The sequence below is a fragment of the Bubalus bubalis genome, chromosome 9 (genome assembly GCF_019923935.1).
Source record: "Bubalus bubalis isolate 160015118507 breed Murrah chromosome 9, NDDB_SH_1, whole genome shotgun sequence".
NCBI lineage: Eukaryota > Metazoa > Chordata > Mammalia > Artiodactyla > Bovidae > Bubalus > Bubalus bubalis.
The window spans coordinates 9,101,662-9,125,668 of record NC_059165.1 but is presented as its reverse complement, the minus strand read 5'-3'; the positions used below and the strand labels follow the sequence as shown (position 1 = coordinate 9,125,668).

General features: G+C 39.3%; 1 pseudogene; it reads right to left on the bottom strand.

Annotated features, from left to right (window-relative positions):
• Window positions 1-1,340: 1,340 nt before the first annotated feature.
• LOC102409391 lies at window positions 1,341-2,754 on the bottom strand (annotated as a pseudogene).
• Window positions 2,755-24,007: the final 21,253 nt, after the last annotated feature.

Sequence of the window (24,007 nt, the reverse complement as noted above, 5' to 3'; positions counted from 1 at the left end):
TTCCTCCACTTAGATCTTTTCAGGTATAATATACAGTGCTTTATCTTGGTCTTCTCATCACTATGGAATCCTTAAACCAACTTTGCTAGAACTACATCACACTAAGGAAAAAAGGAGACAGAAAATTATTGAGTATTGACCATTGGTAGGGAAAGATTTAAACTCCCTAAGGTCCAATCCCCAGGTGATGCAGTGATAAAGAATTCACCTGCCTATGCAGGAGACAGAGGAGACAAGGGTTTGATTCCTGGGTTGGGAAGATCCCCTGGAGGAGGAAATGAAATGGCAACCCACTCTAGTATTCTTGCTGAGAGAATCCCCTGGAGAAAGGAACCTGGTGGGTTACAGTCTGTGGGGTCATAAAGTCAGACACGACTGAGCACACACGCATGAAGGCACAATCTGAGAAAGGATCCAAAGAGGGTTTCTAGTTTGTTGCCCCTCTTGGGCTCCCTCGGAGGCACAAATGTTTGTACGCAGAATGACACAGTGGAGCCTCCCGGCCTGATTGTGGTTGGATGCCTTACGCACTGCCTTGGTAAGTGCTGTGCAGAGATGTGGTGAGAATTATCTCCCAGAAGAAAGGACAAAGGGCTGAGCAAATCTCCTGGTGAACTGCCCTGGGTCTGCTAGGATATGTCTCCTGGGCCAGGAAAACAATAGGCCAACAGGGCTGCACAGTCTGTATTTCCAAACAAGCTCATTAAGAGAGTTTACTGAGTGGCCACTGTGATATTTACCAAATAATATTGTGCCTTATAGCAAATTTCCTCTTTAACCTGCTGTAAGGATACTGATGGAAGCAAAGTGAAATTATGGAATGGTTACTCTTCCTCACTAAGGCCTAGAAGAGCATTATATAAGATTTTACCAAGTCCTCTTGCATTTCATAAGTTTTATTATGCTGCAAATTCTTCCTCCAGGGAGTAAATTTTGATTTAGGCTATTTTTGTTTATGTTTTGCTCTCTTGTTCTGTTTTTTGCAGAGCAAAAGTCTGTAGCACAGGAGCTAAGGAGACCTATAAGAAATAGCAATGATATACACAGACTAAACTTTATGAATTTAATGACAGGTTCGATGTGGCCTGACTTACTGGGATAAAAAGAAGAGCTAAAGCAAAAATATGGATCATGGATCATGAACTAGGAATAAACAGAGAAACGCCTGCTCAGAATATCACATGAGAAAGCAAAAATAAATCCACAAATATATATTTTTAATTTCCCTTAATTGAAATGTACTTTGTGGAATTTCACCCAGATGTTTCTGAAATTATAACATAAATTTCATATCTTCTGTTGATCACTGTATTTTTTTTTCAATTTGTTTCAATCATTTTTTAACTGACCAGATTACAAATATAATCATGGTAGATAACTTGGTTCATCCTTCTAATAAGCCTGTTAATCTGGTCTTCCCTGTTGCCAGCATCTCCACCTTCTACAAAATGGGTGGTCTTTTTCTTCATTCCATCTCATGGATAAGACAATTTAAAGGTCCACAGAAATTTGTTTGCTTCTTTGAGACATTTTCCAATGGTATAGATCTCATGAATCAGATCCTCCATGCAGATAATGCCATTATTTCCCAAGAGATCAAGCAAACAAGGTGTTATCTGTCAGGGCAATTCACTTCTTGTTGATTTTGCCATAACCACATTTGTAGATCAATTCATTTACTGACTTCAGATTTGGGTACCCCCATGCAATGTATGGCAAATACTTCACGGCAAATAGATGGAGAAACAATGGAAACAATGAGAGACTTTATTTTCTTGGGCTCCAAAATCACTGCAGATGGTGACTGCAGCCATGAAATTAAAAGACGCTTGCTCCTTGGAAGAAAAGCTATGACCAACCTAGACAGCACATTAAAAAGCAGAGACATTACTTTGCCAACAAAGGTCCATCTAGTCAAAGCTTTGGCTTTTCCAGTAGTCATGTATGGATATGAGAGTTGAATTATAAAGAAAGCTGAGCACCGAAGAATTGATGCTTTTGAACTGTCGTGTTGGAGAAGACTCTTGAGAGTCCCTTGGACTGCAAGGAGGTCCAACCAGTCCATCCTAAAGGAAATCAGTCCTGAAGATTCATTGGAGGAACTGATGCTGAAGCTGAAACTCCAGTACTTTGGCCACCTGATGCAAAGAGCTGACTCATTGGAAAAGACCCTGATGCTGGGAAAGACTGAAGGCAGGAGGAGAATGGGACGACAAAGGATGAGATGGCTGGATGACATCACCAACTCAATGGACATGAGTTTGAGTAAGCTCCGGGAGTTGGTGATGGACAGAGAAGCCTGGTATGCTGCAGTCCATGGGGTCACAAAGAGTCGGACATGACTGAGCGACTGAACTGAACTGGTGCAGTGTATGGCTCCACTATTGATTCCTTGTTGAGCTTCACAAAGGTGCCACTGAAGATTCGGTGGAGGCGAAGGAGCTGTAGCACCTTTCAAACCTTCGGGCTCACACAGTTGGTAGCTCTGATCCTGATGACAAATGCCAATTTGGGTTCCACAGCTACACAGACGTTGCCGGCTCTTCATGCCATCCTAGCCATTCGAATTTCAGTTCTATATATCTGCTTAGCTTTTTCATTGATAAGCTTCCTCCTTGCCTTTCGGAAACATCTTTTGGGCAAACTTCTTTCTCAGGCACTTGATCTCAACCTCAGCAAAACTCTTTCGCTTTTTCTTAAGGGTTTCTGGCCAGCAGGAACCTTCTTTTCCTTTTTTTCCTCTGCACCGTCCATGGTTCCAGCTGGGAAAGAGGGAGTTGGCGCATGCGCCTGTCACTGTATTTTAAGTATGGGATTTACCTCCTAGAACCTGAGTTCTCTGCACAGGTTCATGGTCTGTAAACTTAGACAATAGTTGCATGGTCTGTAAACTTAGACAATAGTTGCTAAGCCATTTCAGAACTAAAATCCCCAGTCCATGTAGGAATGAAAGGGAACAGCTGATCCAGAGAACATAAAGGAAAAGAGAAAACTTTCAAGGCCTCTGTGTACCTAAATCAGCTGAGAATGAGCTCTGACAATTGAGGTTGTACTTACACATAAGGCCCAATGTAGTCACTTTCCTAAAAATAAGCTGTCAAGTGAGTCAGCCAAATAATTCATTTTTTCAAAGAGAGAGATTTCCTAATCGGAAGGTTGAACTCATCAACCGTTTGCACTGATTGACCATTGTAGTTAAAAATAATCACATCAGAAGTGCCTGTGCCTGGAGAAATTTATTCAAATGGCTTAATAATCTTAGCACTTCACCCCTACTCTTAGGACAATAGCTTAAATGAGTTGGTGCCCCACACATATTTGCTGAGTTTTGGCACAAAGAGTTCATGTTTTACCGAACAGTACCTGGTCAGAACCAAGATCCATTTTGAATAAGAGCTGGGAAAGAAAAATCAAGTGTCTTAAGTTTTGGAATATAAAAGGCAAAAATTAGTCCCAATATCACATTTACAGTATTTAAATAGTTTTAAAGTAGTAACCACAGTAATCACTCAGTTGTCCATTATAATCAAAGTTTTTAAATGAGAGAAAAATTAATAAAGAGCACTTTCAGTAACTAGGACAAGGGCCCCTATAAAATGACCACCTATGAGTTAAGTCGAAAAGGAACTGCTCAGGAAATGAGTTCTTTTATGATGAGATTACTGCGAGCTGGTGCTTAGGAAAGTGCCTTAATGCCTAGTCTACTTGGTTTAGACTAAATAAAATTTTCTAGCACTTTCGTGTGTGATTTTTGGAAACATCAACAAAGGACTGATTTTTATAACCAAAAAAAAACCCTTAATATCACAAATTTCACTACACAAAGCTTTAATAAACTTGAATTAAATTATAGCGGTATAATTTACAGCTTGGTATTAACTTTCAGTACTCTCCTTCCTTGAGAAAAAAGCCTCAGTCATGAAGGGCCAGAAGGCTGACTTTATCCTTATCTTGATATAGATTTAGATTCTTTTATCCTACAATTCTGGGAACTTTCCCTGTGGCTCAGCTGTAAAAGAATCCACCTGCAATGCAGGAGACATAGGAGATGCGGGTTTGATCCCTGGGTGGGGAAGATCCCCTGGAGTAAGAAATGGCAATCCACTCCAGTATTCCTACCAGGAAAATCCTACGGAAAGAGCCTGGAGAGCTACGGTCCATGGGGTCACAGAGACTGAGCAGGAACGCAGGCCTGCTTTGATTCTGTTCTTGGAAACTGGTGCCCTCTTCTGGAGAACCATAACTGGGTCTTGCCGGCTGAACTATTTTCTTTCTATCAACACAGAAGAAACTCCAGTCTCTCTGGCAGCCACCAATCAGAATTTGAGTTACTCGTTTCAACAGCAAGGAGTTTACCAACTTTTCATGAGCTTCTTTTTCTGTTCCTGTCACTACTGCACAAATCTTTGCAATTAAGAACTTTTCTTCAGATAAAAATTATCCTACTCAACCCATTTAGGATGTTGTTTTTCCTCCATCACTGGCAGGAAAAAGCAGATAATAATTTTGATGACCAAGCAGACACAAATAAAAGTCATTTTTAGCAAGACAAATTTAAACATACAGCTTTAGGGAAATGCTGTTTATTTCCAAAACACTGCAGTATAAAACAGGTGCAGAAAACTCATTCTCTTCAACAGCATCATCCTTATTGCACATTGACTTGTAGAATTTAAGTAATCAGAAACTCTGGGGCTCAGAAATAAAAACAAGAGATTGCTGTGGATCTATCATGTGTGAAGAACATGGTTTGAGTGAGTAAAAAGGAAATGCAGGTAAGAGAGTCAGACCTGCACCCCCGGGTGATGACTGTTAAACCACTTAACTTCAACATACATCAGGTTTCCCCATTTGTAGATTGGGAAAATCTTGTTTTGCCTCTTTCATCACCAGAATGTTGAAAGCACGTTGTAACAAAAGGTACCTTGACTTCCTCTGAGGGGAGAAAGTTGTAAAACATAAATTCCTTAAGGTGCATTAGAAAAACTTTTCCCTTAGAAAAGCTGGAGCAGGATACAGTCCTGGTTAAACTGTAGTTCCTGAGAGCAGAGATCACCAGTGTACTCAGAGGAAGCGTAAGGCTGTAGCCCATGAGAAACCATTTATTGTCTTTATACAGAACTGTTACCATAGTACACACACAGATTATTAATATATGATAGGGTAAAGGCTTATGGTTAAAATCTCCTGCAATTCATAACTAACCATGCTTGATGTACATAGAGTTTCCTCTTTAATAAGGCATAGAAATCATTCCCCGAAAAGCCTGAAATTGCATCTTTTTATTCACCTATTTTAAGAGCTGAAACAAAATGGTGCTGAGTGGTTTATTCCATCAATTGACATTCTATAGAAAAGAAGCAGGCTGTAAATTAATAAACAAGTCAAAATGTTAATATGCTCTAGACACTTGATATAGTTATGTCAAATTAAATCTGGGCAGTATAGTCAGTAGTTTTGCACAATGTATTTTTAAACAAGATGAGGAACAATTTAGCTCTTGACAACTCATGGCCGCAGTGGGAACAACATCACGATCTTGGCCAGCACTGCTCTTCAGGGGCCCAAGCTGCTGCTGCTGCCGCTGCTGCTGCTAAGTCGCTTCACTCGTGTCCGACTCTGTGCGACCCCATGGACAGCAGCCACCAGGCTGCTCTGTCCATGGGATTCTCTAGGCAAGAACACTGGAGTGGGTTGCCGTTTCCTTTTCCCCGCAAGCTGCTAGGAGACATGAGAAGCATGAAGCTTTCCAACCATGCGGGATGACCATTCTTTATTTATTTTTTTTTTTTAAATTTCATTCCATTTTCAAACTCTACATAATTGTATTAGTTTTGCCAAATATCAAAATGAATCCGCCACAGGTATACATGTGTTCCCCATCCTGAACCCTCCTCCCTCCTCCCTCCCCATTCCATCCCTCTGGGTCGTCCCAGTGCACCAGCCCCAAGCATCCAGTATTGTGCATCAAACCTGGACTGGCAACTCATCTCATACATGATATTTTACATGTTTCAATGCCATTCTCCCAAATCTTCCCACCCTCTCCCTCTCTCACAGAGTCCATAAGACTGTTCTATACATCAGTGTCTCTTTTGCTGTCTCGTACACAGGGTTATTGTTACCATCTTTCTAAATTCCATATATATGCGTTAGTATACTATATTGGTGTTTTTCTTTCTGGCTTACTTCACTCTGTATAATAGGCTCCAGTTTCATCCACCTCATTAGAACTGATTCAAATGTATTCTTTTTAATGGCTGAGTAATACTCCATTGTGTATATGTACCACAGCTTTCTTAGCCATTCATCTGCTGATGGACATCTCGGTTGCTTCCATGTCCTGGCTATTATAAACAGTGCTGCGATGAACATTGGGGTACACGTGTCTCTTTCCCTTCTGGTTTCCTCAGTGTGTATGCCCAGCAGTGGGATTGCTGGATCATAAGGCAGTTCTATTTCCAGTTTTTTAAGGAATCTCCACACTGTTCTCCATAGTGGCTGGACTAGTTTGCATTCCCACCAACAGTGGAAGAGGGTTCCCTTTTCTCCACACCCTCTCCAGCATTTATTACTTGTAGACTTTTGGATCGCAGCCATTCTGACTGGTGTGAAATGGTACCTCATAGTGGTTTTGATTTGCATTTCTCTGATAATGAGTGATGTTGAGCATCTTTTCATGTGTTTGTTAGCCATCTGGATGTCTTCTTCGGAGAAATGTCTATTTAGTTCTTTGGCCCATTTTTTGATTGGGTCATTGATTTTTCTGGAGTTGAGCTGTAGGAGTTGCTTGTATATTCTCGAGATTAGTTGTTTGTCAGTTGCTTCATTTGCTATTATTTTCTCCCATTCTGAAGGCTGCCTTTTCACCTTGCTAATAGTTTCCTTTGATGTGCAGAAGCTTTTAAGGTTAATTAGGTCCCATTTGTTTATTTTTGCTTTTATTTCCAATATTCTGGGAGGTGGGTCATAGAGGATCCTGCTGTGATGTATGTCAGAGAGTGTTTTGCCTATGTTCTCCTCTAGGAGTTTTATAGTTTCTGGTTTTACGTTGAGATCTTTAATCCATTTTGAGTTTATTTTTGTGTATGGTGTTAGAAAGTGTTCTAGTTTCATTCTTTTACAAGTGGTTGACCAGATTTCCCAGCACCACTTGTTAAAGAGATTGTCTTTAATCCATTGTATATTCTTGCCTCCTTTGTCAAAGATAAGGTGTCCATATGTGCATGGATTTATCTCTGGGCTTTCTATTTTGTTCCATTGATCTATATTTCTGTCTTTGTGCCAGTACCATACTGTCTTGATAACTGTGGCTTTGTAGTAGAGCCTGAAGTCAGGTAGGTTGATTCCTCCAGTTCCATTCTTCTTTCTCAAGATCGCTTTGGCTATTCGAGGTTTTTTGTATTTCCATACAAATTGTGAAATTATTTGTTCTAGCTCTGTGAAGAATGCTGTTGGTAGCTTGATAGGGATTGCATTGAATCTATAGATTGCTTTGGGTAGTATACTCATTTTCACTATATTGATTCTTCCAATCCATGAACATGGTATATTTCTCCATCTGTTAGTGTCCTCTTTGATTTCTTTCACCAGTGTTTTATAGTTTTCTATATATAGGTCTTTAGTTTCTTTAGGTAGATATATTCCTAAGTATTTTATTCTTTCCGTTGCAATGGTGAATGGAATTGTTTCCTTAATTTCTCTTTCTGTTTTCTCATTATTAGTGTATAGGAATGCAAGTGATTTCTGTGTGTTGATTTTATATCCTGCAACTTTACTATAGTCATTGATTAGTTCTAGTAATTTTCTGGTGGAGTCTTTAGGGTTTTCTATGTAGAGGATCATGTCATCTGCAAACAGTGAGAGCTTTACTTCTTCTTTTCCAATTTGAATTCCTTTTATTTCTGAACTGAGCATAAAAAGAGCTCCTGGCTGCAGCAAACCTTAGAAAAACAAGAGAGCAGCTGACCACCGATAAGAGCATGCCCAGACTCAAGAAAAGTGTTCCAAAGATTTATGTTAATGACTTTCTCTCTCACACTCAGTCTTTATATGAGGAAATTTTGCATCCTGTTCCTCTCGGAAAGTATTTTACCCAATTATGAAATCTATTGAATATGTTTCTTAAAATCTTATGGTATAGAATGTAGAATAATAAATGTATTCCTTTTTCAAAGATGGATACCTTCTAAAATGTACTTTTTACAACACAAACATAGACGAAAAACAATGGCCTGATACCTAATCAACAAACTCCTGATGTTTTCCTCTTCCCAAGTGTTTCTTATCATGTGTAATTGAGCATATCTGGCCATTTAAGAAAACATTCTCTTTTCTTTGGATGGAAGAGTGCTTTACTAAAAAGTCAAAGAAGTACGTTGAAATAATTAATATTTTTAGTTCTTAGCATTGTTAGCTTAAAATAACTTAAAGACTTTTTAAAGAATTTTTTAAAAACATAATCTTTTTAACCTCAAAGAAAAGAAATAAAGATAGCACTAAGTCATGTTCGACTCTTGCGATCCCACAGACTGCAGCCTGCCAGGTTCCTCTGTCCGTGGGATTCTCCAGGCAAGAATACTGGGGTGGGTTGCCATTTCCTTCTCCAGGGTAACTTCCCGAACCAGGAATTGAACCCAGGTCTCCCGCATTGCAGACAAATGCTTTACCGACTAAGCTATGTGGGAAGGTTTTACCCTCAAATTACATTTAATTTCTTATATAAAAAGTGCTCAGTGCTTTGTTTGCTATAGTAAATGTTGTATTAAAAGTGGTTCTACTAAATTAACTAAAAAGAATGGTTTCTCAAAGTAATTTAAGAATCTAGTAATAATGCAAAGAAAACCTTTACCCCCTTTTTTTTTTTCAGTTTAGTTACCATTCTTTTTTTTTTATATAATTTTTTTTTAATTTTTATTTTATTTTAAAACTTTACAATATTGTATTAGTTTTGCCAACCGCCACAGGTATACCTGTGTTCCGCATCCTGAACCCTCTCCTCCCTCCTCCCTCCCTTTTTAAAATTAATGTAAGATTTCTTGCAACTGTACATTTTAGATCAAACACACATTTCATGTTATTTACATATTTATTTATAAAATTTTATCAGAAAATTAATTTTTGAGATTCAGTGTATCTACAATTATACCACTGTTTGTAGAATGTTTTACCCACAAATGTTTTATCCTTCATGCATTTTATTTAATTTTTTAGGTTTTTATGTACTGTTACTGCTAGTCCCAGAATACGTGTGAATTCTGGAAGATAAGAACCAAGCCTTATGTTACCCTTTGCATTTGCTGAGCCTAGTATTCTGCTGGTACATGTTAAGTGCTGAATTAAAAGTTGAAGGATAAATTAATAAATAAATGAATGATGTAGCAAAATCAGAGAATCATATAATTATCTCCCCATATATTCACTTTATGTACTAATATGACTACTAATATACAAAGTATTAGTATTTTTTTTTTTTTAATTTAAAAGCCTAAGAGTGGATTTCACTGGTGGCACAGTGAATAAGAATCCGCCTGCCAGTGCAGGGGACACAGGTTCAATTCCTGGTCCAGGAATATTCCACATGTAGCCTCTCTGCTACAACTACTGAGGCCCTGTGTGCCTAGAGCCTGTGCTTCAAAAGAGAAGCCACCGAAACGAGAAGCATCACACAGCCTACTGCAAGGAAGAGGATCCCTCAGTCTCCGCAACTAGACAAAGCAATAAAGACCCAGCAGAGCCAAACAATTTTTTTTTTAATATAAAAAAAAAAGCCTAAGATTTTCTTGCTTTCTCAGCCTTTATTCCAACTTACCATTTTACCTTTGAGAAAACAAGATTTTTATTACTGTGTCTGGGATTTACCCCAAGTTATACAGCACTTTCCCCCAAAATCTTTCCTCTACTAAGAAAATACTATGTAGCACCAAAAACATGGTAACTATGTGACATTACAGGTATGGTACCAGTGCTATAGAGATAATCATATTGCAATATATAAATGTATCAAATCAACACATTATACACCCTAAATTTACACAATATTAAATGTCAATTGTATATCAATAAAGCTGGAAAAATATTATTGTTCACATTTACAGAGACAGAAAATTGAACGGAGGTAACCAGAGTCTGAGGGAAGGTGGGGGTATGGAGTTAATGTTTAATGGGTACAGGTTTCAATTGATGATGAAAAGCTCTGAACACAGGTAGTGATGATGGTCGCACATCATTGTGAACATATCTAATGCCACTGAACTGTACACTTAAAATGGCTAAAATGGTGGATTTTATATTTTACCATAATGAAAAATGCATATGTGTAATATTTTTTAAAAAATAAAAGAAAATATGTAGAAATATTTTATCTTATATACTTGATTACCTTTGGGCATTTTTACCTTGAGCTCCTTAACTACCACATAGAAATGATCCAAAATAAAATAAAAATGTCTAAATAAAAAAACAGGATAAAATTGATATCCTGCAATTCTAAATCCGGAGAAGGCAATGGCACCCCACTCCAGTACTCTTGCCTGGAAACTCCCATGGACGGAGGAGCTGGTAGGCTGCAGTCCATGGGGTCGCTAAGAGTCGGACATGACTGAGCGACTTCACTTTCACTTTTCACTTTCATGCATTGGAGAAGGAAATGGCAACCCACTCAAGTGTTCTTGTCTGGAGAATCCCAGGGACGGGGGAGCCTGGTGGGCTGCCATCTATGGGGTCGCACAGAGTCGGACACGACTGAAGCGACTTAGCAGCAGCAGCAGCAGCAATTCTGAATCAAATGTAAATTTAGATTTAATAAGCATTTATTTCCACTAGGTGGAGCCATTTGCTAAACTAGCTGCAGGAGAAGTGATTGAAACAGTACACGTTTATGATTTTATGTAGTTGTTAGTTGCTAAGTCATGTCTGATAAGAAACTGCAAAACAATTTTCCAAAGTAGCTATACCATTCACATTCCCTCTAGCAACGAAAGTTCCAGTTGTTCCAAAGTCTTATTAGGACTTGGCCACTCCCTTGCATGACATTCGGTCATGGATGTTTTGGACAAGACCAAAGTTCTGATAACCCTATCTGATTCCATTCATATGACATTCTTGAAATGGAAAAACTTCAGAAACGAAATTGGATTAGTAGATGTCAGGAACGGGAGTGGGAAGAAGAGACTAAATGCAAAGGGGCATTGGTAAAACTTTAGAAGAGATTAAATTATTCTATATCTTGTTTGTAGTAGTGGTTTCATGATCATGGACATTTGTAAAAAGTCTTTGAATATACACCTAAAAATGCTGACTTGTACTATTCAAAGCTTTTGCCCATTTATTATTGAGATTTGTTTACTTAATATTGAGTATTTAATATTCAATTAATGACACATACCAAAAAATTGCCTCAGTCAGTTCAGTCGCTCACTCGTGTGATCCCATGGACTGCAGCACACCAGGCCTCCCTGTCCATCACCAACTCCCGGAGTTTACTCAAACTCAAGTCCATCGAGTTGGTGATGCCATCCAACCATCGCATCCTCTGTTGTCCCCTTCTCCTCTCGCCCTCAATCTTTCCCAGTGTCTTTTCCAATGAGTCAGCTCTTTCCATCAGATGGCCAAACTATTGGAATCTCAGCTTCAGCATCAGTCCTTCCAATGAATATTCAGGACTGATTTCCTTTAGGATGGACTGTTTGGATCTCCTTGCAGTCCAAAGGACTCTCATGAGTCTTCTCCAACACCACAGTTCGAAAGTACCAATTCTTTGGCACTCAGCTTTCTTCACAGTCCAACTCTCACATCCATACATGACTACTGGAAAAACCATAGCCTTGACTAGACGGACCTTTGTTGGCAAAGTAATGTCTCTGCTTTTTAACATGCTGTCTAGGTTGGTCAGAACTTTCCTTCCAAGAAGCAAGCATCTTTTGATTTCATGGCTGCAATCACCATCTGCAGTGATTTTGGAGCCCAGAAAAATAAAGTCTGTCACTGTTTCTCCATCTGTTTGCCATGAAGAGATGGGACCAGATGCCATGACCTTAGTATTCTGAATGTTGAGCTTTAAGCCAACTTTTTCACTCTCCTCTTTCACTTTCGTCAAGAGACTCTTTAGTTCTTCTTCACTTTCTGCCATAAGGGTGGTGTCATCTGCATATCTGAGGTGATTGATATTTCTCCCAGCAATCTTGATTCCAGCTTGTGCTTCATCTAGCCCAGCATTTCTCATGATGTACTCTGCGTAAAAATTGCCTATGAGAAAGCAATTATGATTGAATACATGCTGAAGAATTCTGTCAGGTTTTGTAAAAGTCTCTGTTAACATAAAAATCTTAACTTTTTTTCTCTGTCCTACCATATTTTAAGGATGTGTATTGACACTTTCTGATAAATATGTATTTGTTTAAGAGGGTCAAAGACACTAATGTGATAGTGATGATGTTTGTTTTATAATAAAAAGTCCAAAATAAACTGGGATATAACAGAACATCTTGGGGTCGCAAAGAGTTGGACACGACTGAGTAACTGAACTGAACTCCACAGAATATCTTGGTGAGCTATACAAATCAAGAATCACCACATATTGTTCTTTTTTAATTGAATACTTTCTTTCATATATATGTGAAAATAATCTTACTCTTAAAGATGAGAAACCAAATAAGTATTTTAGATAGACAGAAGAGCATTCTGAGATATATGCGGATGCTTTACCCTCTGAGCCACCAGGGAAGTCCCTATTCATATACACAAACATATGTATGTTGTACATTTCTCTATGTCATTTAAAAGTATCTTCAACTTTGATGAAGTTAAAGTTATATAATAGTTAGTTCTAGTTTTACTACTATAGCCTAATACTTATAAGTAGAGTAAATCTTATTTTTAAATATGTTTTGTTAGAAATTCCCATCTGTGTTTCATTTGGAGTAAATGGACTTGGGTTTTCAAGAGGGAAGACAGCCAGTAAATTTTAAAAAAAAAAAAATCATGCTTTGTTGGCACTTTTTAAAATATATTCAGTGAAATCTCATACTTAATTCATGTAGTAAGAAAACTCAGAATTTTGTAGCCTATAAGGTGGCCAAGAAAAGAGGTTGGCAGAAAAGCTTCAACAATTGGACAGCATAAGAAAATATTTTTGAATGAATTTGGCCCTGAGAATTATAATAGAATTATAGTCTTCGGCTCCATAGAAGAATAAAACTGGATTATAAAGTAGGTTCATAGCTATAAAGTAACAGATTACTAGCAAGTTTATGAGTTTTTCTGGTCATCTTCTAATTAGGGTGCTTTGTCTTCTTGGCTCCGTATTTTGAGAAGAATGTCTAGAGCATGAAAAATATCAGATTTCAATTAAAAGGCTTCAAAGGAGTCATTAGAAATATGGTCACAGAACCAATGAAAAGCATAATTAAAGATGTAAAGGAAGGCATGATGGCAATGTTCACCAAACAGAGACTATCAATAGAGAAGTAAAAATGATAATAAGAAAGAAGAGATGAAAACTGGGGACTAAAAAGTAGATATGAAATCATATCTGGTCAGTCTCAGAGAGTTTCTGCTGCTTGTTCTTTGTTTGCTTTTATCTGGTTTCTTTGCATGCCTTGTTAAGATTTTTAAGAAACTGAAAATTTTAGGTTATATAGTGTAGAAACTCTGAGTATTGATTACCTCTATTTCACGGCTTGTTACTGTCATTTTTAAAATTTGTTCGGTAACTGGCCAGATTATTTTAATATAGTCTATTCCCCATGCATACCGACCTTCCCACCTCCAACCCCCCACCACTCACACACATGGATTCAATGTTAAAATTCTGTGTTTTTTTTTCAGGAAGGCACCGCTTTAGGTATGCCCACAGTCTCTCTGGGATGACAGCATGTGTATGGCTCTGTCCTGTCTTTCACTGACCACAACCAGCAGTTAAATACCATTAATTGCCAGCTGATTGCTCTGTGTTCTACAAACTAATCCAATTAAACATTGCCTCCTTTTAAGAAACAAATTCTCTGGTCAGTATTTGATATTTGTTCTAACCCTGGAAGGCTTCTCCCAGCTATTTTATTCTCTAGTTCTCTCCTACAAACTTGTCAGCCAACAGTCTAGGCTATACTGTCATTAAATCCAAGAATCACCTTCCAATTGCCTTTCACCAAGATCTCTTTGGATCTTTGGATGGCATCACTGACTCAATGGAAATGAGTTTGATCAAGCTCCGGGAGTTGGCGATGGACAGGGAGCCCTGGCATGCTGCAGTCCATGGGGTCGCAAAGAGTCGCACACGACTGAGCGGCTGAATTGAACTGAACTGAACTGAAGATCTCTTTACAGTGCTTTTAGGCTTGAACTTCTTTATGCTGCTGCAAATGAAGTCAGTTCCCTTGGGAAGACAATTAAAAGCTGTATGTTTTGTGGCCTGATTCTCTCCCAGGCAAGCTCTCTTAGCCAGGGCTCTGGAGCTGGGGGTGGTAACAGTCCCTGTTACTATCTTGAAGCTTGACCAGAGAGTCAAGCATATCTCTGCACGACTACCCCACTGTAGAAGCTGAGGACTCGGTACAGAGGTGGTGGGTGGGCAGGAGTAGAGGTGCTCTCAGCTCATCTCTCCTCGCGTGGAACCACTGCTTGAGGAGCTAGGGCAAGGACGATCAGGATCCCAGTATTTTCAATGTTTTGTACTCAAGGTAGAATCTCCAGTTCATAAGTAGGGGCTGTGTGAAAAATGTGAGTCCCACCTCTCATTAGCAACCACCTGGAGTTTAGCCTCAGCAACAGGTTACCAGAGGCAGGATAAGCTTCTCCTCCAGGGAAAAAAGCCCTTGGACTAGAAGCTGGGATAAGAATTGGTCCTATCTTCTTGGGCTCAGGAGTCTGGAGTAGACTCTTCATCTTGCTGAGCAGAGCGAGAGGAAAAGAAGAAGCAGTCTTGGTTCAAATATCACAAACTCGCACCTTTTTTTTTTTACTGAATGTTGATAGATCTTAAGTAGATGTTTCATTTGCTATTTGTCCTTAGGACCATTTCCAGAAGTTCTGAATGGTTGGTTTTTCTTTAAAAAAAAAAAAAAGTTTGATCAATTTCACTGAGGAAGGGGTTAAGCGGAGCCCTGGACACCGTCATCCCAGAGACCGATCCAAACTTTCATTCATTTTCTATATCTGATCAATCAACATTGACATGGAGCAGAGTCAATGTGCCGTGAGTCTTCCCAGGTGGCGCTAGTGGTAAAGAACCCACCTGCCAATGCAGGAGAGCCAGGTTCCATCCCTGGGTCAGGAAGATACCCTGGAGGAGGGCATGGCAACCCACTCCAGTATTCTCCAATATTCTGGAGGTTCACAGGACAGAGGAACCTGGAGGGCCATGATCCCTAGGGTCACAAAGAGGCAGACATGACTGAAGCGACTTAACACACACGCATGCACACACACACACACATACATGTGTGCCATGAATGTAAAAATGAATAGGATAAGACTTATGCCCTTGAAGAGAAAATATTCTAGTGTAAGGTATAAACTATAATTACAACCCTAAGGGATAAGAGCTACAACAGAGAAGTATATTAAGTGCAGTGAAGCACGGGGTAGAGGTGACGACTTTGGGATGGGAGTGAGAACGATATGCACCATCTCATGAAAAGAATTAGAAACAAAGAGGGTGACCTCGGGAAACTTTAGCTCTGCTATATCTGCCATCCCTGAAAGTCATTCCAGATAAAAACAATGATTATAATCATTGTATTAATAATATTATTGGATTTAAACAATTGACATTTCCTTAATCTTACACATAATAAAAGAATCTCATAATTTTTGCTGCATTTGTCTGTAATACAAAATATAAGTAAATCACATTGAGCTAGTAGAACTTCAAGGCAAACTCTCTAGCCTCCTCCTTCCAATAATTCCACCTAGTTTGTGCCCCTAAGCCCTTTTTGTACAGAAATCTAGAGCCTCCATTGTTTATGGAGAAGAGGATATAGTTACATATCATTTTGGTAAAGTCTCCAAGGAACAGACGGAGAAGGCAATGGCAAGCCACTCCAGTACCCTTGCCTTGAAAATCCCATGGATGGAGGAGCCTGGTAGGCTGCAGTCCATGGGGTCGCTAAGAGTCGGACTCTACTGAGCGACTTCACTTTCACTTTTCACTTTCACACAATGGAGAAGGAAATGGCAACCCACTTCAGTGTTCTTGCCTGGAGAATCCCAGGGATGGCAGAGCCTGGTGGGCTGCTGTCTATGGGATCAGACAGAGTCGGACACGACTGAAGCGACTTAGCAGCCAAGGAACAGAGGAATAGGATGAAGCCCTTTTGCTTTCTAACATAGCATGCTAGATGGGATACTGTCAACCAAAATAATGCAGAGAGTGTCAAATAAAGCAGTTTATTTGTGGCCTTAAGAACTGCAGTTCAGGAGATACACATTAGGGTAAGACAAAAAGCATGTTCCAGGGGAGAGGAAGAGTCAGGGACTTACAAAGGCAAAAGCCACAAAGCTGTACTCTGACATAAAAAGGAAACGTTTCTCAAGGGTTAGTTGTCACAGGTTGTTTTAGAGTAAGGTTCCAATAAGTATCTTGAGTTTCTGGCAGATTTTCCGGATGTCTCCATTAGAACATTAAGTAGTCAAAGGATCAGATTTCATAAGTTACAGCTACTCAGTGGCTTCCTGACTCCATTTTAAAGAGCTCTCTTAGTAATATCAACTCTATTTTGACTTTCTTTCCACACTTTCCCTGGCCAGTTTCTGCTATTTCCTTTTGTCATACATATGCTCTCTATTCCAGGAAGAGTTCAAGAATATAAAATCCTTCTAAAAATATGTGCAAACAAAACAATAACAGTGACAACAATAAACATGGGATTTGTCGAAGAGAAAAAGAAAAATTAAACCGTATCATCTGCCTTGCTCTGTTTCCAGGGACAGCTCTTGAGTTTCTAATTCACATGTACAGTAACAGCCTGTTGGCTTAGCTTAACCCATTTACAGTCTCAGCCAGACCGCTCCAATACTGTGCAGAAATATTTAAAATTTATGACTTTGGCTAAAGAGCTTGGGGCCATTGAGATAGTATCTGGAAAAACACAAGAATTGCTGGATGCCTAGGATACAAAACATAGCCTGATTTTTAACGTGTGGAGTAGAGTTATTCATTCTATCCTTGAAGAGTCTTGCAATATTTGACTTGAACAGACTATGTCTACATCCATGACCAATGGTTTCACTGTTAAGACTATGACTGTTCCAACTTCAAGCATGTCTTGTGTCCTTTCTTCGGTTATCGTGGTCAAAGCACAGTCATGGGCATTTAACATCACTGTCTTAATTGATCTAGACAATATTACAAATACTGTTGTATTTGGGCACCTGATCTCTGACACAGGCCCCTCATGTAGTAATAACAACACCCAGCAAAGAATGAATGATGGGTTTCCTTCACTGTGTATCCATCTGGATATAGACTGGAAATAAGTCAGAATGATGGAGGAGAATGATGTTGTGAAGTTTTCAGAGCATATTAGGGTTTTTTATTTTCCCCTTTACTAAGATGTCATCATAGATCATAATACCCTTGAGATGAAGTGACTGGCTCTAAATAATCTTCTTGTCAGAAATAACTGAACAAACGTCAGCCTCTCTTCTAGTGCAGTCTCTCTCTGTCTCACAGGACTTTCAATGTTATTGTTGTAGTATCTTTTTTTTGAATTATGTCAGAGAGTCACTGAAATCTTCCAGCACTAGGTTTTGAAAAAAGACAACACACTGAACAGTGAGAAATGGAGGAGAGATGTGATTCATCGTCTAAGGGGAGAGGCACAGAAGCGTAATTCTTCCTCCTGACAGATGCTCCGGCCCATGACAGATTCAAGTAACAGCCCTGCTGAAGAAAGTTGGCCAACTGCTCCAGGCACCATCTGCTCATTTCCCCCCAGAAGACTAATCCCTTCAGAGGTTGGAGGGAGAGTTCAAAAGGCTGCTCAGGCACTTAACAGATTTCCATCGATTTCTAGAATTATGAGTCATGCACATGTAACCCAAAGAAGAGTTAACCCCAACCAGGGCAGAGGCCATCAGAGCTGAACCAGATCGGGGGGGAAAAAAAATAAATTGCTTTAAATTCTAAGTGAAGTTTGTCATTACATCTCTCACGCTGTCTGAGAAGTGTGGCCTGAAAAGCCAATTGTCTGAATGAACCAGAATCCATATTTTAAACTGAACGTCTGTATTACCCAAATGAGTCCTTCCGATATCTTCTTTTATGATTGAAGCATAAGAATAGAGTAGATAAAGCAAGTTCAGAGGGAGTAGTGGCTAGGAAAAGAGCTGTCTTGAGAATCCATGTGGTCACTGTAAGGGAAACTCAGCAAAGATGGCACTACTGTCTTTTTCTTCAACATCATCTACAACCTAAAAGACAAGTTTTTCTCTTTGCTATGGAGGAAGTTAAGTGTAGTGGTTAAGGGTATCACTTTGGATGTCAGGTAGATAATGTTCAGTTTCCAATCCTACTACTTACAAATACTGTATACAATCTTGGGCAAATTACCAATCTTAATTTACTCCATGAGTTATTAGAAGGTGCCTCTCTGGGTAACCGTGTCACACAACTCCAAGAGTGACATCCATAGAGAATTCCATGTGAATCGTGCCTCCTGCAGTCATACAATGCACTTGGCCCTGTTCCCGGCATATAGAGAGTATTACAAAAAAAAAAAAAAAGGCAGTGGTTAAATATCCAATATTCAATTCAGTCCACTCTTGTAAACAAGAAGGAGGAAGTTCTGTAAATGTCCACGAAGCATATGGTATTAATAAAAACACGAATCGTAAAACCCCTACTGCCACTATTCTAATATTAAGTTGTGCTACTTAGTAACCACGTGTTCTTGGGCAGTTTACCTAACTTCTTGGTGCCTCAGTTTCTCCTTTAGCAAAAGAGGGCTGATAATACTGCTTACCTTTTAGGGTTCTTGTAAATCTTCCCAACCCAGGGATCGAACCCATGTCTCTTGCATCTCTTGCATTGGTAGGCGGAATCTTTACCACTGTGCCATCTGGGAAGCCCACAACAATTAAATAAGTTAATACATATAAAACATTGAGAAAAAAATCTGGTAAAGTAAAAGAGCATTAGTTATAATTATTTACATGTTATTTGTAAAGGTATCCTAAATGTATTGTCAAGGTGAAAAAGCAAAGTGATGAATACTTTTAAAAATTAGGGTAGTTAGAATAGTGGTTACCAGAGGAGAAGAAATGGGTAAAGGGACTCAACTGTACAGTGACGGTGGAAACAGCTTCTACGGGTGAGCACGCTGTAGTGTAAAGAGAGCTGTTGTATTGCACACATGAATCTAACACAATGCTATAAAAAATATAGGCAGAAGGCAATGCTGCTCCAAAAATAATGATAAGAATATACATACAATGTTTTAACTTATATATACATAAAAGTTCTCTGTAAGAATAGCTAAGAAATTTATCTGGAAAGGAATTGACTGGTAGGAGGAAAAGGGAGCATTTTCATTGTACAGCTCTTCACACTTTTTGAAGTTTGAATCATTTGAAAGTATTAGCTTTGAGAATTTTTAAATATAGCCAATATTATTATTAAGTTTGATATAATTTCCCTTATATTAACAGATATTACTATTAATACTATAATCAAGTATCATTGCTGCTGCTTCTGCTAAATCGCTTCAGTCGTGTCCGACTCTGCGCAACCCCATAGATAGCAGCCCACCAGGCTCTTCTGTCCACAGGATTTTCTAGGCAAGAATACTGGAGTGGGTTGCCATTTCCTTCTCCACAAGTATCATTGGGTACCAACTATTATGTACTATAATACATTGTATTTACACAAAGGATATCTTGACTCTCCCATTCAAGAGCATTTAATTGGATGCAATAAATATACACAAGCCTACAAGCATGAGGAAAGCACCCATAAAAGAAGTGTGCATACCACATTCTCAGGGATGACGGAAAGTCAAAAGACTGAGAGATTATTTCTGGCTTGCATTATCAGTGAAGCTGATGATGCATTACTTTCCAAAGAAATTCAAGGTAAAAGAAATGGTACAATTTGATTACAATAATATGGTTCATTACTGGGAAGAACCAAGAACTGGAAGACGTAAAAAACAGAGAATATGACTGGTGCTGGAATTCGGAAGGGAAACAAATTCATTCACTTTTCAACAAAGAATATTTTCCTCTCACTGGAATAAATCATGCCCGCACATGTGTGTATGTGTGTGTGTTTGTATCTAACAGTACATATTGAATGAGAGTGGTAGTTACTCAGCTGAAGGGGGAAACCTTATTAAAAGCAACCATATTGAGGGACTGATTGATTTATCAACTCTAAACTACAATGTTCAAACATCTATGTAAATAGAATAATTGTTATCTCATATAAGTTTCAGGCCTTTAGAAAATGAGTTTGTGATTTCAATTAGTTTATAAAGCCTAAATCAGTTTAATTGCAAATCATAGATACGCTCCTAATATTTTCTTGAAGCTACCTCTGTTAGAATTTTCTGTGGTTTCCTCCAAGTATAGAAGCTAAAAACCAGATCCAATCCTTTCAATTTATATACTATTGTATACAACAGTTTTTGAGCTAGAAAATTACAAGGAATTTGAATTTGACCCACATTTACTTAAGTGCCTAAACTGTGTTTTCACAAAGAGTATTTTGTAATTGTTATAACACTGTGATGACATACTTAATTCCTTCTTTGACAAATAGGCAATTGGGTCTTAGAGATTTACCAATCTAACTGCAGAGCTGAGCTTAGAATTCAGGTGACGTGTGTATGTAGATATACACACAGGTGGGGTCAGAATAAAGAAAAATAAGGGCCAAAGTTATTGGCAATTTTCACCACAGACTTATTGCCTCAGAATCAAATTCAAGGCATATTATAGTAGAAGGTGCCATGGTGAGAGGAATACCAGGCACATACATGACATATATATATTTCTTTTAGTCAAAGAAAGATTAAATTGATAATTTCCCTTTGCCAATTTAGCTTCCATTCAGCTTTGTGACAGTTATTCATTTACTGCCTCTCAGATCCAAACATATCCTTCATTATCTCATCTGGGACAATGGAGCCCCACCCTCTAAGCAATTCCCCTTTGCAGTGAACACAGGGTTAAGCCTTTTTTTCCAAAGCAAGAGAGTTCCAGAAAAACATCTATTTCTGCTTTATTGACTATGCCAAAGCCTTTGATTGTGTGGATCACAATAAACTGTGGAAAATTCTTCAAGAGATGGGAATACCAGACCACCTGATCTGCCTCTTGAGAAATCTGTATGCAGGTCAGGAAGCAACAGTTAGAACTGGACATGGAACAACAGACTGGTTCCAAATAGGAAAAGGAGTTCGTCAAAGGCTGTATATTGTCATCCTGCTTATTTAACTTCTATGCAGAGTACATCATGAGAAACGCTGGACTGGAAGAAACACAAGCTGGAATCAAGATTGCCGGGAGAAATATCAATAACCTCAGATATGCAGATGACACCACCCTTATGGCAGAAAGTGAAGAGGAACTCAAAAGCCTCTTGATGAAAGTGAAAGTGGAGAGTGAAAAAGTTGGCTTAAAGCTCAACATTCAGAAAATGAAGATCATGGCATCCGGTCCCATCACTTCATGGGAAATAGATGGGAAAACAGTGGAAACAGTGTCAGACTTTATTTTTTGGGGCTCCAAAATCACTGCAGATGGTGATTGCAGCCATGAAATTAAAAGATGCTTACTCCTTGGAAGGAAAGTTATGTCCAACCTAGATAGCATATTCAAAAGCAGAGACATTACTTTGCCAACAAAGGTCCGTCTAGTCAAGGCTATGGTTTTTCCTGTGGTCATGTATGGATGTAAGAGTTGGACTGTGAAGAAGGCCAAGCACCGAAGACTTGATGGTTTTGAACTGTGGTGTTGGAGAAGACTCTTGAGAGTCCCTTGGACTGCAAGGAGATCCAACCAGTCCATTCTGAAGGAGATCATCCCTGGGATTTCTTTGGAGGGAATGATGCTGAAGCTGAAACTCCAGTACTTTGGCCACGTCATGAGAAGAGCTGACTCATTGGAAAAGACTCTGATGCTGGGAGGGATTGGGGGCAGGAGGAGAAGGGGACGCCAGAGGATGAGATGGCTGGATGACATCACTGACTCGATGGACTTGAGTCTGAGTGAACTCCAGGAGTCTGTGATGGACAGGGAGGCCTGGTGTGCTGTGATTCATGGGGTTGCAAAGAGTCGGACACGACTGAGCGACTGAACTGAACTGAACTGAGAGAAGACTGAAAGGACATTGCAGAAGAAGGGAGATCATCTTTCCTGTTCCTGCATGACTTCTGTTTATTTCTTCTTGGGCCCACTGTGCCACAGCCAGAGGTGATACTCACATTCAGTGGACACCCTGCCCCTTGGCCATGACCATGTCATGGAGCCACTTGGCCAATGCACAGCTCCAAACCCAGTCCACTGACCACCTTGCTGAGACCCTCATGACTCAGACATCTCATACCCCAAGATCTGTGCCAGCCTGCTGACTCTAACACTCTACTCCTTTAGGTCCCCACTCTCCCAGCCTCAGGTCGCCTACCTCTCCTAGTTGCCTGGGGAATGTGGGCCAGCTCTGGTCCTGGCAACCCCATCAACTTCTCTGCCATCTAGTAGGCTACAACCTTCCTTTCTCCAATGAGGTCTGAATCCTAGCCTTAGGGAGAGCCACCCCTTCAAGTTTTTCCCTTATTTGGTACTCTCTCGGATATTCTTTCAGTTCAGTTCAGTCGCTCAGTCGTATCCAACTCTTTGCGACCCCATAAACTGTGGGGTCAGGCCTCCCTGTCCATCACCAACTCCTGGAGTTCACCCAGATTCATGTCCATTGAGTCTGTGATGCCATCCAGCCATCTCATCCTCTGTCGTCCCCTTCTCCTCCTGCCCTCAATCTTTGCCAACATCAGGGTCTTTTCAAATGAGTCAGCTCTTCACATCAGATGGCCAAAATATTGGAGTTTCAGCTTCAACATCAGACCTTACAATGAACAACCAGGACCAATTTCCTTTAGAATGGACTCCTTGGATATTCTTTAGCATTCTCTCAAATCTTAATAATCAGTCTTGTGTTATAATTAATAATTCATATATTAAAACTTCTGAGTTCAAATAGTTGTGTGGTTACTGTCTCCTGTTTGAATGATAAAATCTCTAATCTTGTTATTTTCAACATAAGCAGATCTAACCTATGTTTTCTTGCCTACTTACATTTCAATGTACCTTTTCTTACTATTAAAGAAAATTGAGATTAAAGGGAAGAAGGAAAGGAGACAGCTGGGTATAATTGTCTATATTTGATCAAGGTGGTTTGTTCCTGATTCTCACTTACACCTATTATGCAGAGCACTGTTTCAGGAAAACACTCCTCTCCAGAGTTTGCATATTCTTTTCCAGTAAAAACTGGAATATTATTCGTTACTCACTAAACCAGAGGAAATACTAAGAAATTACTTTGCATGTGTGCTCAGTTGCTTCAGTCATGTCCGACTCTTTGAGACCCCATGGACTGTAGCCTGCCAGACTCCTCTGTCCATGGGAGTCTCCAGGCAAGAAGGCTGGAGTGTGTTGCCATGCCCTCCTCCAGGGGATCTTCATCCAACTCACATCTTCTGCGACTCCTGCATTGCAGGCAGATTCCTTACCTCTGAGCCACTAGGGAAGCCCCAGGAAATTACTTTAAGAAGAACAACAACAACAAAAATAAAAATGTCTAAAATTCTAGTTCTAAAGTTTCTGGGGAGAAGAACTGGGAACAGATTGTTTTACAGATTTCTTATTCCACTCAAAGATTTTTATTGAGCACTTATCAGTAAGGTCCTATATACTACTGACAAATTAATAAAAAATAATTAATAATATAACAATGATCTAATGCTTTGATATCCTCGATACTTTTGTGTCCCCTCCCAAAATTCATAGGTTGAAA